Source organism: Macrobrachium nipponense, chromosome 26 (genome assembly GCF_015104395.2).
Source record: "Macrobrachium nipponense isolate FS-2020 chromosome 26, ASM1510439v2, whole genome shotgun sequence".
NCBI lineage: Eukaryota > Metazoa > Arthropoda > Malacostraca > Decapoda > Palaemonidae > Macrobrachium > Macrobrachium nipponense.
The window spans coordinates 35,676,647-35,693,935 of record NC_087215.1 but is presented as its reverse complement, the minus strand read 5'-3'; the positions used below and the strand labels follow the sequence as shown (position 1 = coordinate 35,693,935).

Below are 17,289 nucleotides of genomic sequence, written 5' to 3'. Positions count from 1 at the left end.
CAGAGCACCACTGACAATGTACGGCAGGCGGCAGATGAAAGTTACCTTTGACGGGAAAGGCTACCACTGGTCTTTCATAACAGCAGACGTGACAATGGCGTTGTTAGGGGCAGATTTCCTAACAGTGCACAACCTACTAGTTGATGTCGCACAAAAACAACTGCTTAACATAACAACGAAAGAAAAAGCAGCATCAAGCAGTAACAGACAATATGTCCCTTCGCACTGGACGTCCCACCACCAGAAGTGAGCGAATTACTACAAGAATTCGAGGAAATATTCAGAAACGACCTCAAACATGACCTAGCAAAATCAGCAAAGCACAAGATCCAAAATCACATAGAGACAGGTCCCACAATCCGTTCAAGATTCAGACGTCTTGCTCCCAAAAATTTACCTAGGTATGTAAAGAAGGTATTCAAAGAAATGGAACCAAAAGCAGACATAACACGACACCCCTGTGGAGATTACTGAAGGCTGAATGTAAAAACGAAACTAATACCCAAGACCAAATATAGCAGATATAACAAACCAATTGAGAGGAGCAAAAATATTCACCAAGATTGATCTGCTAAAAGGGTATTTCCAAGTGCTGGTAGCTAAAGAAGACATAAAGAAGACTGCAATCATCACTCCATTCTGCACCTTCACATTCAACTACAGCTGCTTAGGCTTCCACAACTCTGTAAGTATACATGGAATGGTCCAATAGTGCGCTTGCACCTCTGTCACACTATAATATAGTATATACATATATATACACTATGTATGTGTATATATACTGTAACTTTAGAATTTAATTATTTCAAAAAACAAACCCAGAAACGCTCCACAACAGAGCACAAGCTTTCAGAAAGACTATCACAGTTGTACCTTTAACGTTATCGCTCCACAGATATGCTAGGTCCCTCACCCACCTACACCCTAACACATCCCCTGAATGCCAAATGTCGATATCTGGATCTCCGGAACGGCGGAATGGATATCGATGAAATTTGGCACTAATTTGGTACTAATTCTAGATGAAGTGTCATACTCAACTTTCTTGCAGAAAATGGTAACTTAAGTGTACAGAATACATATTTGAGAAGTTTACCAGTTATTCATGCAGATTGTTATCAGATATTCACGAAATTGTTATAATCGTAATGCTCTCATAATACCTTTATTATTTACATTTTGGATATGTGAAGACGTTTGACTGCTGGATTACCGCCGTAGCATGACGCAATGGCTTCCGCTCCCTGGGCCACTAGACTGTTTTCGCACCGTAAAAAATTAATGAGGCCGAATTTGCATCGGCCAGAATATCGTTAAAAGATGGAAGTTAGCATTGAGGCCCACATATTTTGACTAAGAAAAATATAAATTTATACAATAGCTAGAATGAAAAAAAAAATACTTCATCGCATTTTCAGGCTACAATGATGAACAAATCGTCTTAAAGCATCGATAGACAAATGAATTATAAGAAAAATTAAAACCAGGGGGAGTAGGAACAGGCAATACCAACCTAAACAGCAGAGGTAAAAAACTGAGAACATCAGTTTACTCAAGACCCAGCAAGAGCTGTTGCCAATTGCTGTGTTACCCTCCAAAATGGGGATAAGACTTACATAAAACGGTGGAAATAAGTGAATTTAGCGTATCTATTTGTAATATAATATATATATATATATATATATATATATAATATATATATATATATATATATATATATATGAGCAATTTTATCATCATTGCATCACTACGGCAGCTAGAATTCATGGAAACAGTTTGTAAAGGCGTCGGCGTGTGCAAGCTCCACTAAATTGGCAACGATTTTTCCATTTGGCATTCGTAGTACGCAATCATTAAAGGTTATATTTATTTCAACAATAAATATTAAAAATAAAAAAGTCAAAATAGTAATATAGACTTAAATCAATGAAAAGCGCAGGCAAAAATACAAAAATTGTCATAAACAATTCACTTATCCGTCGTCTGCTCGCGGATGTTTTTGGTAGCCAGATGTACAATAAGACTGAAAAATTGTTCCTGCCACGGTTTTGCTGTGAACAAGCTCACGTGTTTCAAGTGGAATTTGGAGTGAATTAAGAACAAAATGTGTATAATTACAATCAAATAAGCACTGTGGAGTTTCAGTTGTGATGGCGGTTAGGATAAAACCACCGATGGCAAGGTAAAAATGCATTTCAGTTTAAAACATGACAACGGGAATAAGACGTCTCATACTTTCACTAGTATAGGCAAGAAAATGTTTTAATGTGCCGATTACAACTACAACCTTCATTAATATCAATAAACGTTACATATATACGCAAATATTGTTCAAATGAGCGCTGGGAAGGACGTGGCCGCCATGTGAGTGACGAATTGTACTAGTCTCGAAGAGACGCCATATTGGATTTAAAAACTGCCTTGAACACATATTTTACGAAGACTTCACATGTTTATTTTAGTTCGTATGGCGGTTTCATATATCTCATTTCTTCAGTCTTTTGAATGATATGCTTAAAGATGTAATTGTATTGTTGTTTCACCAATTAAATATCGAGTGGAAAAAGTGGTCTTTTTCGAGTGAACATGTCGCCGTCCGGTCGTTTACCCTAGGAAGTCGAAACCCTCACTGAATGAGCTAAACAATATACCTAAATCTAAACCTTGTGCTTCAACCTAAATTTTTATGCATATATATTTATATATGCATATAATATATATAAATTGTATAATTATGCACCAAACGAGCTGAGCTAACCATAGGTATCACATCTCACGAAGCCAGATAGGTCTAAGAAAACTGTAATCAAAACCTAAATTACTTGTTTATCTTTGGATTTATGCTTTAAATATATGAACCAAATAATTAAACTGAGTATACAGAACTCTCTCCCGTAAATAATGTATACATATAAAAATTAAACTTAGTGTTTACCTACATTTTCAAAATCTATGAGATCTGTTTCTAAACTAAAGTAACGTCAATATTCGTCCGTTATCTTACGTACAATTTTATTTTCCTAGTTGAGAATCAAATGTCCCATTTTTCCATATTTCCAATTGCTACAATATTTTGGAAATCTAAATAATTAACAAGCCCCTTTTTAATTAACAATTTTTTTTATCGACGAAATAATTTTACTCTTGAGCTGGTGTGTCATGACTCATGAATGATCATCAACCTTCGGAAGTTTGCAGTAGCAAGCGGATGAGGGTGACAGCGCACATTATTTTCGTCAAGTGTCGAGTTACCTTCTTCATCAACGTGAACCAAAGGTTTGTTCAGTTAAGTTTTAAGTATTTTAATCTATTTTCTTGAAAATCGTTAACAGAAGTTTTTTAAAAGCATGAACTTCCTGCAATTTGGCCTGAATGAACCGTCTTCTTAGAGCAGTCAAACGGCTTAGTAATTGGGTACCAAGTTGAGAATCTAGTACCGCTTGCATTATGATTGGTGTTTTTACATCTGTTCTAATTGGTGCTTTGACATCTGTCGTTCAATAAAAATTTACGTTCTTTATTGTGGCCTTTGGTGAGTATAATAGTATTTGTACGTAATACAATTTTATTGTAGACATCCCGTTATTAGGCCTATTGTAAAATATCAGTGACATGCTTTGCAAGGCTACGACAGATCTCACTGCTTGTAAAGTTCATTCCTTCCATCTTTCGATCTTAAACGCATAGAACGAAGTCTATTTTCTCAATTCCACTTCGATTTGAGGTCATCTATCCCCGATTTTGTGATGTGTTCAATTTTCTTATTTATTTTCGTTACCGGTCTAAACCGTGAAGCTTTAATGTACTGTACTACTAAAAAGTTTCTATGGCTCGGCAATCTTAGGCCTACTAAAGTCTAGCATGAGTTTTTTATTCAATGAACTTTTTAAAATTTTCTTATGACTCATATAGCTTTAAAAGTACTTTTATAATCAACCAAGATCCAATTTGCTGATAAAACATTTGATCATGGTAAGGTGGTGGTTCAGGATGTCAAGGAAAAAACACGATGACGTGTACGGAGCATTAAATGCAGCCTTACAAAATGTCAAACCTGTTTTATTCTTTTCATATTTTCGTGTATAGGTAAAACCCTTATTCTATATACCTTGGGTAAAACTTGGACATCCACGTATTTCGATCAAGAAATCCAAATGATGACCCGTGAGGAGGAAGAGATCATGAACGAGAACAATTGCTAACACAACACTGACGATTTTTTTTCTAACAAGCTTTTTTCCTTACTTCGACTGTAATATAAGCCAGATTAAAGAAGTATTTTATATCACAGTATCTGTCCTCTTGTTCAGCAAATACGTAATCATCATAGAGTAGAAGAGAGCTTTTACATTGTGTATGAAAAAAGAAAACGGATCGAAAACCAATGAGTTTTTCAAATATGAGGAAGAGCCCCTACAGGCATCATAGTATTAAACTAGACCTATAAGATAGTATGCTAATATATGTAAGCCCGAATATATACATACAGACATTTGATAATAAAGTACACTAACCACCCTATTCCACCTAACTCGGATGGCGACTAGGCTTAGGCTAGCCTATATCCTGGACCCGGGAAACCGACGGTAAATAGACTAAGTCACCTCTTACCTGTAGTACATAGTTTAATAATTATTTTTATACATCTTATAAGTATTCGCTTATTAGTAATCAGAATAACCACTCATGGGGTAAGAAATTTTATCTAAATGGCTGGCCTAATTTGGACTAGGTCTAAGCCTTTTGTCGAAAATAATAATTGAGCTAGGTTTACAAGAAACAAAGTTAAACTATGCTCTACGTAATGATATAAGATTACGATATACCTCGATATTTTTTAGGTTACCTTATGTTAAGACCAATTTCAAAAGCGTCAAGCTAATGACGTGGTTTGTTAAAGAATTTAAAACATCTCAATTTTTCGATGTGGCTCCAATATTTAGTTTCAGATCATAAGGGGCATGATATTACTTGCGCTTATTGAGAGACAACACAGACATTAACTTTTACCAACTGATATTAAGCAAATTTTACAGTTTTATCATTCGTGTTCAATAGTTTCTACGGCAGTATAACGTCATAAATTAACCGCCGCGGAACTTGGCGGTTAGTAAAGCCCAGCCACCCCGAGTGCACAAAAACCCAAGCTTTGGCCCTTTATAATTGAAAATATTCACCTGATCAGGATGAAACTTCGGCCTAAGGTTTCCCACTAAGGCCTCTCATCATGCAAAATTTCGTCGAAATCTGTTCATCCGTTCCAGAGATCCAATATTAATTTTTGGCGTTCAGGGATGTGTTAGGTGTGTGAGGGGAAGGGGGGGGGGCGTGAGGGATCTAACATCCGCAGACCTATAACAGTAAAAATTTCCTGATGCTCAAGTAAGGGCAACTCACAACCAAAGTCTACATTAGAACATTAGAAGCGACGCCACTTTCTGAATGTATGAATTAGAAGTGGTATTGGTTTCGCAATGGTTTCTACCCTAAATAGGCTCAGAAGTAGGAAGTTTTCACATCATATATATATATATATATATAATATATATATATATATATATATATATTTATATATATATATATATATATATATATATATATATCTATATATATATATGTTATACATAAATACACATATATGTATACAAGTGTGTACATATACATATATATTATATTATATTATATATATATATATATATATATATATATATATATATCACACATATCCACAGGTGAAAAATAAGAGGACAGGGTGTAGGTCCTGACCGGTTTTCGGCTTTATTTTCAAGCCATTGACAAAGGACTGATACATAGTATTAGAATTTACGAGTATATATACTACAAAGACAATACTGACGAACATACACACACATCAAAACTGACAAAAATTATTGTCAGTTTGATGTATGTTCTTTGTTTACAAAAGTCCCTATTAACTCTGTGCTAGAATATTTAAGTAATGAACTTGTACTGCATGAATTGCCTATGTCCGTTAGTCACATAATTTCCTTAATTAAGTTATGTATTTGTGTTTGCAAGATTTATTTTTTAATGAGAATATTACCAACAAATATTTGGTATGGCCATGGGTAACCCTTTATCACCTCTCCTTTCAAACTTATATATGGAATTTTTTGAGAGACAACACCTCCCGAATATCACACTTATCCCCTTAAAATGGTACCGATATGTCGATGATATCCTAGTAGTCTTACCTGGTGGTATCGATGTAAATGATTTACTGTCTAAATTGAATAATTTAGTGCCATCCATAAAATTCACTATTGAAATTGAAAATAACAATGTCATCCCTTTCCTAGATGTATTAATACATAGAGAATCTTTCCAATGCAAATTCAGTATTTATAGAAAATCCACAAATAATTTAACATAGGTACATTTTTATTCTGGCCACCATCTTAATATTAAAATTTCAATTTTTTCTTCTATGTTCCTACGCGCTTTGTGTATCACGAGTCCACAATACCTGGACCAAGAAATAGAATACATAAAAAAGATAGGAAACGATCTCTGCTACCCACCTCATTTAATTGATTTATGTTATCAAAAAGCTCATAAAAAGTTTTATAATGTTGCTATTAATGAAAAAGAGATGCCTAAAAATGTACTTAGCTTACCTTATTTTCGTGGATTTGAAACCATAAAATAAATATTTAAATCGTTTAATGTTAATGTAGTGTTCTCTTATAACAATACCATTAAAGATATTCTAATTAAGAATAGTCCCGTAACAAATAACAACATCATTTACAAAATTCCTTGTAAGGATTGCCCATCGTTTTACGTTGGTCAGTCTAGTAAAAATTTATGTGTTCGGTTTAAGCAGCATGTGTATTCAGTTAGAACAGCCCAGACTTCAAATGCACTGTTTATCCATCTGAGTGAAAAATCTCATTGTATTAATTGGGGTGATAACTCGGTAATTGTTAGATATAATGATTATGTTTGCCTCAGTAAAGGGTCCGAATAGGACCGAAAGTACTCGGCTATCTCGCTTTTTCATTTTTTTCTTCGTGGCAAAAAAAACTTTATTTATATATACGTACATATAAATATATAGTCTCAGTAATTGGGCTGCTACTTGGAAATCTTAGCTTGATGATAATTAATCTTGCCAACACAAGGAAGAACATTGTTTATTAAACGAGCTTTGAAGCATAAAACATCAACATCCAGCTGAAAAAAAAAATTTTTAGTTTTCCGTAATTTTTTAATTAATTTTTTTTTTTTTGTATTTGCCGTTTTATGTTTTGTTAGCATTTTTCCTGATGATTTTAATAAGACAATTCATTTTATTGTAATTTCAGTGATTTTTCATCATTGTCAATTTTTCAGCCTGATGAGGTTTTATACCTCGAAAGCTCGTTAATAAAGACTGTTTTTCTTCCTAGTCTTGGCAATATTATTTATCATAAGCTATATATATATGTATAAGATATATTATACATCAGTGAATATATTATATATTAGAGAGATATTAATATATAGATAAATATATAGTAGATATATATATTATATATTATAAGTATTATAAATATATAATAATATATATATATAATATCGATATATATCTATATATATAAAGGATATATGATTATAATATATCGAATATTATATATAATATATAATAGAGCTTATATATAGCATATATAATATATTATAACTAGTATCATATATTGGATATATATATAGTATATTATATAGTATAACCAGTATATACCTATATATATATATCTAAAGCTATATATATAATATTTAATATACCTATATATCATATATATATATATATATAATCTATATTAGAGATCATATATCTATCTTATATATATATATATATATATATAGATATATATAATCTATATCTATTCTATAGACTAATATAGATATATATATAGATATAGATTCTCTTTAATAGTATCTATATTATAATATATAGATATCTATCTATAATATATCTAGTTTTTATATATATTAAATCTATATCGAAATTATTGAATCGAGATAGGGAAGATAAGTAGAAAACAAGTCTCGATATATATTATTTTAGTTCGAGAGATATAATGATAGCGATCGTTTTAGTTATAATGATATATTAATTAAATAGAGAGAGAGAGAATCTATCTATAGCGTATCTTATATATATCTATATATATGCTATTATTTTAATAGTTATCGAAGATATACGATCTTATTAATCTATTTCGTATTAAGATAGAGATAGAGTATCTATATATTCTTCTATATCTAAATGATATCATATAATTGATCTAGCGATATCTATCTAAATATTACCTATATTATTTTCTATAATAATATTCAATCATCGCTCTAAGATATATCCTATACTCTATATCTATCTACATATATATATATATCTATATATATATATATATATATCTATATATATAGATTTCTATATATATATATAATATATATAAATCTAATATATAATTTAAATATATAATCTATATATATATATATATATATATATTTTATATATTATATATATCTATATATATCTAATATATATATCATATAATATCTATATATATCTATATCCTTATATATATATATATATATATATCATATAGGTATATAAATTCTATATATATATATCTATACTATATATTTATATAATATCTATAATATATATTATTTTATCTATATATATTATATTTTATCATATATTATGTATATCTATATATATATATATATATATTCTATATATATAATATATATATAGATATATATTTATATATAATATATAATATATTTAATATATATATCTCTAATAATAATCTATATCTATATCTATATATATCATATATCTATATATATCTATATATATATATATATCTATATATATATTATATATATATTTATTATTTTATATAATATAGATATATATCTATATATATTATATATATATATCTAGATATATATATGATATATATATATCTATATATATATATATATCATCATTAATATAATTTATATATATTAATATAATTCTTATGAGATATATGTATATATATATATATGTATATCTATATATATATATATATATATATATATATATATATATCTATATATATATATCTATATATATATCTATATACTATACATATATTATTATATATTATCTATATAATATATATATATATATATAAATATATATATATAGATATATATTTTTATATATATATATATATATATATATATATTATATATACTATATATATAAACAATATATATATTATATATATGTTTATATATATATATATATATTTATATATAATATATTTATATATAATATATAAAATATATATATATATATATTATATTATAATATATATATATATATATATATATATATATCTATATATATTATATATTATATATATACATATTATTCTGCAAACGTGTTGAGCTGACCATAATCATGGAGAAGCCACATCGGTCTAAGAAAACTATATCTAAAAATCTAAATAACATCTATTCATTTGTTACCACGTTTTTCTCGACCTAGGGCAGGGCTTGACATGGCAAAATTAGTACTGAAATCAGTAAAGAAGTGATGAAATCACAAAAGGGTAGTAAGCCCAGCCACAAGAGACAGATATGGAGGCCATAAGATACAAAGGAATGGGTCAGATGTAGGACTTTACTCTGTATTCTGATAAATTAGGATGAGAGCGATAAGTAGAAGTAGAATTCTTTTCTTAATCAGTATAGAACATGAGTGCTATTACATCGCATATATATATTGAAAACAACCTTCGGTTTGGATGAACCAACACTGATGATGGTGAAAATTACTCCACTACTACCCAACACTGACCCGCTACCCAGGTTCTTGTTGAACATTAGTTTTAGCAATAGAAACAGCAACAATTGGAATGACCACAAAGCCGCTTAGTATTTATATTATCTCACACCTTCTGAGAGGAGAAATTATCTATTTCTTCATATTGTATGGCTTGAAAAAGTGCCAGTGTCTACCTCTTTAGGTATGGTTAGTGTTGTGTGTATTAAATGGCTCTAGGCTTTTGTACTGATTGAGGAAAGACACCTACTTCTACTTTTCGCTTTCATCATAATTCATAAGGTGTAGAGTAAAGCCCTGTGCCCTACTCTTTCCTTTGTATCCCCTGACCTCCATATCTGTCTCCTGTGGCTGGGCTATACTACCCTTTTGTGATTTCATCACTTTTTTGCCTGTGATTTCCACGGGGATGCACCACAGTGAAACCTTCCTTTACTGGTTACACTTTGTATATACCTTTTTTACTCTGTTTCCCTTTCAGCATAGAATGACCTAATAGGTTTCAGTGTTTGGTCTAAGTTTTATATTCTATTCCATTCCTTTCATGAAGGAGGGCATAATGCCTGACCTGGCCACCAGGCCAAAGACCCCTGGACCACCACGCATCCTTCCCTACCTTTATCTTAACCTAACCTCCCATAAGGCATCATGTCCTGACCTGGCCACGGAAAAAAGCCTGAGGTCTCCTCCCCACCAACACCCTTAATTGTTTTAACACACAGGCATGTTATCCTAGGGCATCGTGCTCTGACTATTCCACAGTGGTGAAGCCACTAACCGTCCCTATTTTAATGCATGCTAGCCTACATTTATCCTAACCTAACCTGCCATAAGGCGTCATGCACTGGCCTGGCCACGAAGGCAAAGCCCCTTCAAACCCCCATCCTTTCCTATTTGAACACAAACATATGTTAGCCTATTTTGATCGTAACCTAACCTAACATTGAATAGGCCATTGTGGCCTGACATGACCACGGGGGCAATGCCCCATAGAACCCCACATCCCTCCTTATTTTAGAGCAGATGCATGATAGTCTATACCCTAACCTAACCTGCCATTATCTTCGTGCCCATATGTGGCCACCAATGGCTGTCCCCAATTATTTCCTTTGCTTTATTATACTTCACCAATTTATGCATTTTGACTTGAAAATATAACTTCCATATGATTTAATGTTTTGAAAGTTTCTGATATTTCTTTCATTTGGAAATGTGGACCCCACCATTACATCTTAAAAGTCATAGAAACCATACGTGAACACGAGGTCTTTGGGTGGGGGAAAACATAAACGAGTAAAATACAAGGTCTTCTCTCTCAGATGGTTTTTATTCAGATTTAAACTAAGTTCATGGGATGCTTTTAACTAATATCATGTATACCTAGGTATGGTAAGGACCTGGTATCCTACATTAGGATAGGTTAGGGTGTAATTAGTGAAGTCGGTATTTTCTACAGAGCAATCCCGCGGTGGCTTAGACTATGGCAATTGACTGATTCCTATGTTTTATTTGAGTTACCTGTACAAGATTTTAAAGTAATATCCATTCGGCCCCCGGCTGTAACTAAGCAGTAATTGACCTTTGAAAGTTACATAATAGCCGCACCAAACTCAAAGGTATATTAAAGTTTAGTTCCACCCAAACGAAAAAAAATATTCCTTACAACCCTTGTAAAGCAACTAAAATAACATAGAAAATGTCAATTGCCATAGTCTAAGTCACCGAAGAACGGTCCTACAGGAAGGTACCAAGTATTCGTTACGGTGAAGGAGATGTAAACACAGCCGCCATGTTTAAATTCCCCAACCACCACGGAGCCATATGTTCACTAAGGGAGGGCGGGGGGTAACGCACAGGGGGAGGGCGGGTAAGGTGGAAGGTACGAGTTGTCTTAGCAGCACCCCACTGAATAGTAACATCCTTGGCGCAACTTTCGGCGAAATGCCTAACACTCACTTTCCTAAAACATAATAATTAAGAATAATGTTTGGACCTTACCTTAAAGTGGGGTGGAGGGTACAAAGCAGCAGCTGCTTTTAAGAATGCGTGGAGGCGGGTCTTGGGTTTCCTCAAAATGCAGCTTGAAATAAGCAACAGCCAAGTACCCGACGAAGTTATACATTCTCCTCCCGTATCTTGGAGTTGACTGAATGGGGGCAAAGACCTGCTTTCTCAGGAGGCCGTGGTCCTGGCAAAAACCGATTAGTCGATCATAATTACCTGAGTAAAAGGCAGAAAATTCTTTGTAACTCATGTAACAATTGTTACATGAAGTTGGCAAAAGAGTTCCTGGTGAGGGGCTGGGCGAGCGTGAAGTAGATGCAGCAGTGGATGTCATGGCGGCAGATTCAACAGTGTTGGAGTTGGTACAGTTAGGAGGTGGCAGGAGGGCCAGACCGTAGAAAACAGGGTAGGAGAGGTGGGGTGGAGTAGTAAAAAATGCTTTGATGCTATTGGTTGAGGCAGGGTGGGGCTGAGGTAAATGAACAAGCACTTAACAAGATAAGTTGGCAATGTTAGGGTAATAAAGTAAATGGGTAGTTAAGGAACTAAATGTAAATGTGGGATGGGTTCAAAATATGAAATAATACAAATACATATATAACGGGCCCAGGAGGGGGTGGGATTTAAGTCCTGGGTGGTAAATGTGTGATAGGGCCTATAGTTGTTTTAATAAATACAAAAGACCAAACAATTAAAACATAGGTTAGCATATAACAAAAACTAATTAAAAAACTTGTAGGGATGTTGCCTGAACCAGGGGGGGTGGGTTGGGGCCTGCTGTAACCCCCCTTAAAGAACCAAACCAACCTAACATAACCTAACCTAGCAGGGGAAGATTGTAACCATTAAACTAGTAGGGAACTTAACCTAGTAGGCAATGTTGCCTGACCAGGGGGGCTTTGCCCCCAGTACCCCCCCTTAAAGGCCTAACTTAACCTAGTAAGGAATGTAACCTAAACCTTAGTAGGGAATATTTGCCTGACCAGGGGGCTTCAGCCCCCCGTACCCCCCCTTAAAGCCTAACCTAACCTAACCTAGTAGGGGGAAATACTAGGCCTAACGTAAAACCTAGTAATGAATGTAACCTAACCAACCTAAACCTAAACCTAACCTAGTGGGAATATATTTGCCTGACCAGGGGGGCTTTCGCCCCCCGTAAACCCCCCCCCCTTAAGGCTAACCTAACCTAGTAAGGAATGTAACCCTAACCTAACCTAGTAGGGAAATATTTGCCTGACCAGAGGGGCTTCGCCCCCCCGTACCCCCCCTTTACCCCCCCAAAGCTAACCTAACCTAGTAAGGAACATAACATAACCTAACCTAGTAGGGGAAAATACTAGGCCTAACGTAACCTAGTAAGGAATTTTTAACCTACCACCTAACCTAACCTAACCTAGTAGGGGATATTGTTGCCTGGACCAGGGGGCTTCGCACCACGTACCCCCCCTTAAACGGCCATTAACCTAACCTAGTAAAGGCTGTAACCTAATGCCAATCCTAACCTAGTTAGGGAAACATTGCCATGACCAGGGGGCTTTCGCCCCCCCGTAATTACCCCCCCCTTGAAAGGCCTAACCTAAACCTAGTAAGGAACGTTAACCTAACCTAACCTAGTAAGGGAAATACTATGGCCCTAACGTAACCTTTTTTTTAGTAAGGAATGATAACCTAACCAACCTACCTAACATAACCTAGTTAGGGAATATTGCCTGACCAGGTGGGCTTCGCCCCCCCGTTACCCCCCAGTTCCCCCTTAAAGGCCTAACCTAACTAGTTAAGGAATGTAACCTAAACCAACCTAACCTAAACCTAACCTAGTAGGGAACATTACCTGAACCAGGGGGGCTTCGACCCCCCCGTACCCCCCCTTAAAGGCCTAACTAACCTACCTAAGTAAGGAAGTAACCTAACCTAACCTAACCTACCTAGTTAGGAATGGCTGAACCAAAGCTTCGCCCCCAGGGGGTTACCCCCCCCTTAAAGGCCTAACCTAACTAGTAAGGAAGTAACCTAACTAAACCTAGTAGGGAAATATTAGGCTAACGAACCTAGTAAGGAATGTAACCTAACCAACCTAACCTAGTCGGGAATATTGCCTGACCAGGGGGGTCTTCGCCCCCCCCTGTACCCCCCCTTAAAGGCCTAACCTAACCTAGTAAGGAATGTAACCTAACCTAACCTAACCTAGTAGGGAACATTGCCTGACCAGGGGGCTTCGCCCCCCGTACCCCCCCTTAAAGGCCTAACCTAACCTAGTAAGGAACGTAACCTAACCTAACCTAGTAGGGAAATACTAGGCGTAACGTAACCTAGTAAGGAATGTAACCTAACCAACCTAACCTAGTAGGGAATATTGCCTGACCAGGTGGGCTTCGCCCCCCCGTACCCCCCCTTAAAGGCCTAACCTAACCTAGTAAGGAATGTAAACCTAACCAAACCTAACCTAGTAGGGAATATGCCTTGACCAGGGGGCTTCGCCCCCCGTACCCCCCCACCCCCCTTAAAGGCCTAACCTAACCTAGTAAGGAAATGTAACCTAACCAACCTAACCTAACTAACCTAGTAGGGAATATTGCCTGACCAGGGGGGCTTCGCCCCCCCCGTACCCCCCCTTAAAGGCCTAACCTAACCTAGTAAGGAATGTAACCTAACCTAACCCTAACCTAGTAGGGAACATTGCCTGACCAGGGGGCTTCGCCCCCCCGTACCCCCCCTTAAAGGCCTAACCTAACCTAGTAAGGAACGTAACCTAACCTAACCTAGTAGGGAAATACTAGGCCTAACGTAACCTAGTAAGGAATGTAACCTAACCTAACCTAGTAGGGAATATTGCCTGACCAGGGGGTTTCGCCCCCCCGTACTCCCCCTTAAAAGGCCTAACGTAACCTAGTAAGGAATGTAACCTAACCAACCTAACCTAACCTAACCTAGTAGGGAAATATGCCTGACCATGGGGCTTCACCCCCTGTACCCCCCACCCTTAAAGGCCTAACCTAACCTAGTAAGGAATGTAAACCTAACCAAACCTAACCTAGTAGGTAACCAAGTAGGGAATGTAACCCCCCCCCCCCCCCCCGGTAATCCACCCTGAAGAACTAACCAACCTAGCCTAACCGGGTAACCCCCTTCAAGGAAGTAAAACTAGTAGGTAACCAACATATAAGAAACTAAACCTAAGGGTATGTGCCTAACCGGGGGATGGGATTTGGCCCCCCAGTAGGTAAAATGACATATAAACATAACTTTGAGGTGGGTGTGGAAGTGTTGTAAAATGTAAAAATAAAAAGTAACCATACATAACTGCGTAATAGTAAGGAAACTGAAGAGGTTGTAAATTGTAATGTCTGGGTAAAAGTGTATAATGGAATATATTGAAATGTAGGTTTTTATAAGAATAATGGCAAAACTATATATTAAAAATTATATATTGAAATGTAGGTTTTTATAATAATAATGGCAAACTTTAATATAGGTATTGGTATCGGTGAGGAAAAAATTTATAAATTGGTGTAACGTAAAAAGAGCCAGTCGTGAATACTGGGAAAGGGGGAGGGATGACCTGTGTATAAATGATATAGGGAGTGTGTATGTAATATGCAACGCAATGTGCAATTTCACGTAACAGGTAGGTAGGTAGGTAGGTATCGAAACGTCCTAAAAACTGAGTTCTATATCAACACGTAGGCATTTTAGGTGTCTGTCCTCAATTATAACATAATATTTCAAGTTATATATGGTGAAATGATTAGGTGGGATATTTCAAAACAGTTATTATACAAATACTATTGGAAAAATGAAAAGGATAAACACTAGAAATCACATAACATGTTTAATAAACAAAATAGGTAAATGCTTTTATGTAACTCAACGTATGGTTACCAGCCAGGGTTCCCAGATGACACCACTACCAACCAGCCAAAGTCTACCATGGAAACCAGCCAAAATCCCGCCAAATGGTAATCCAAACCAACCCAAACCCAAATAACCGGCAAATATATGTGCGTTATACTATCTTTATAAATGCATATTTTTTATCATATATATGCTTGTATAGCGGCATCATAGTTTTAGTTAGATAATATAAACTATATAAGAATGCAGGAAAAAAAAAAAACGAGAATGAATTGAAATTTTGAAATGAGGCTTGTTCCCTGAGAATCCGGCAGCCTGTTTTTGTGGTCATCTGGTGTGTGTGTGATTTTTATTTTAATTCCATCTACATATTTTGCTTAAATGTTACCAAGTTTTTTACTGAAAAACCTATTCAAATTCCCCAGATTTTCCTGAAAACCTTCAAAAATTCCCAATCTGGGGAGAGATTCCTCAACGTGGGATCAGTGTTTAGCTCAAATAGAAAGTGTTTGAAAACCAGCCAAAATACCACTAACCAGCCAAAGTGAAATTTTACCCACCAAAGTATTGGAAAAAAAGCCAAATTTGGCGAGAAACTGCCAAATCTGGGAACCCTGTTACCACCCAATCCTTCACTCAGTCCGGTAGCAATGTAGGGTCATACTGTAACGTGTTTTGGCTAAATACATATATCCCTCCCGTAAACCCCCATTTTCTTTCCTCACTAAGAAGTCCGAGTTTAGGCCAAAAGCTCCCTTACAGTTAGCGCATGCGCAGTAGCATTAGCGCATGCGTAGTAGGATCATTGTTGTGGTAGTAGTGTAGTAGACAAATATGGATGTGAACGGCTCCACTATAGCTAGTTTTTGTTATTTCTTATTTCCGCCTGTATTTCGTGTAAAAGTGATAAATGTGGGGAAATACCACAATAACACGGCAAAATACTCCCCCCAAGTGGTGCTCCCCACCCAAAACCCCGGTTCCCACTGGGGGTCCCCCTTACCGTAGGATAGAGTTGGGGTTTTTGTCCCCACCCAAAACCCCTCCGTTCCCAATGGGAATCCCCGTTTACCGTAGGATAGAGTTCAAAGGTAAATTAGAGTTCGTCCGAATAAATATACTTCAAATTCTTGCTCAGGAGGTAAAACTGCATAGAAAAACTGCAACTGCCATACTCTGGGCCGCCGCCGGATAGGTACCACTAGATCTACCGTGAAGTCATTTGTTAATGAAACGAACGTCTGAAATGCTCAAGGAACACATTACAACATACTAAAAAATATATTTTGAAGTTCAAAATGCAATTAAGTCGAATTTTACACTTTACTATTCGAACCCGTTTCAATTCCCCTTAGCCGAACCTTAAACTAATATGTATTGTGCATAAAAGAACTAACCTAGATGGCTGGTGAGATTACTATGGACATCATCAAGGAAAATAGGAGATGGGAACGGCAGCCTTGCAAATGCACCCAAAAACACGTGAAACCTGTAGCCTACCCGATAATTGTATCATAGATGAAGTGGATGGCTACATAGTACTTTTCTACAGAAGCAGTCGGCACGGACGGCAAGGAACGTAACCG

At 35.5% G+C, this 17,289-nt stretch overlaps 1 protein-coding gene across 2 annotated transcripts in view; it reads right to left on the bottom strand.

Annotated features, from left to right (window-relative positions):
- LOC135200187 (cell adhesion molecule DSCAM-like) overlaps positions 1-17,289 on the bottom strand; it is a 361,028-nt gene that overhangs the window by 140,548 nt on the left and 203,191 nt on the right. The window contains exon 1 of one of the 2 annotated variants that reach the window (XM_064228564.1): positions 17,101-17,208. The exons of the other annotated variant lie outside the window; for it this stretch is intronic. The gene's annotated coding sequence lies outside the window, so the exon portion shown is untranslated. Of the gene's footprint in view, positions 1-17,100; positions 17,209-17,289 lie in introns of those variants that run through there. 2 annotated transcript variants of the gene reach the window in all.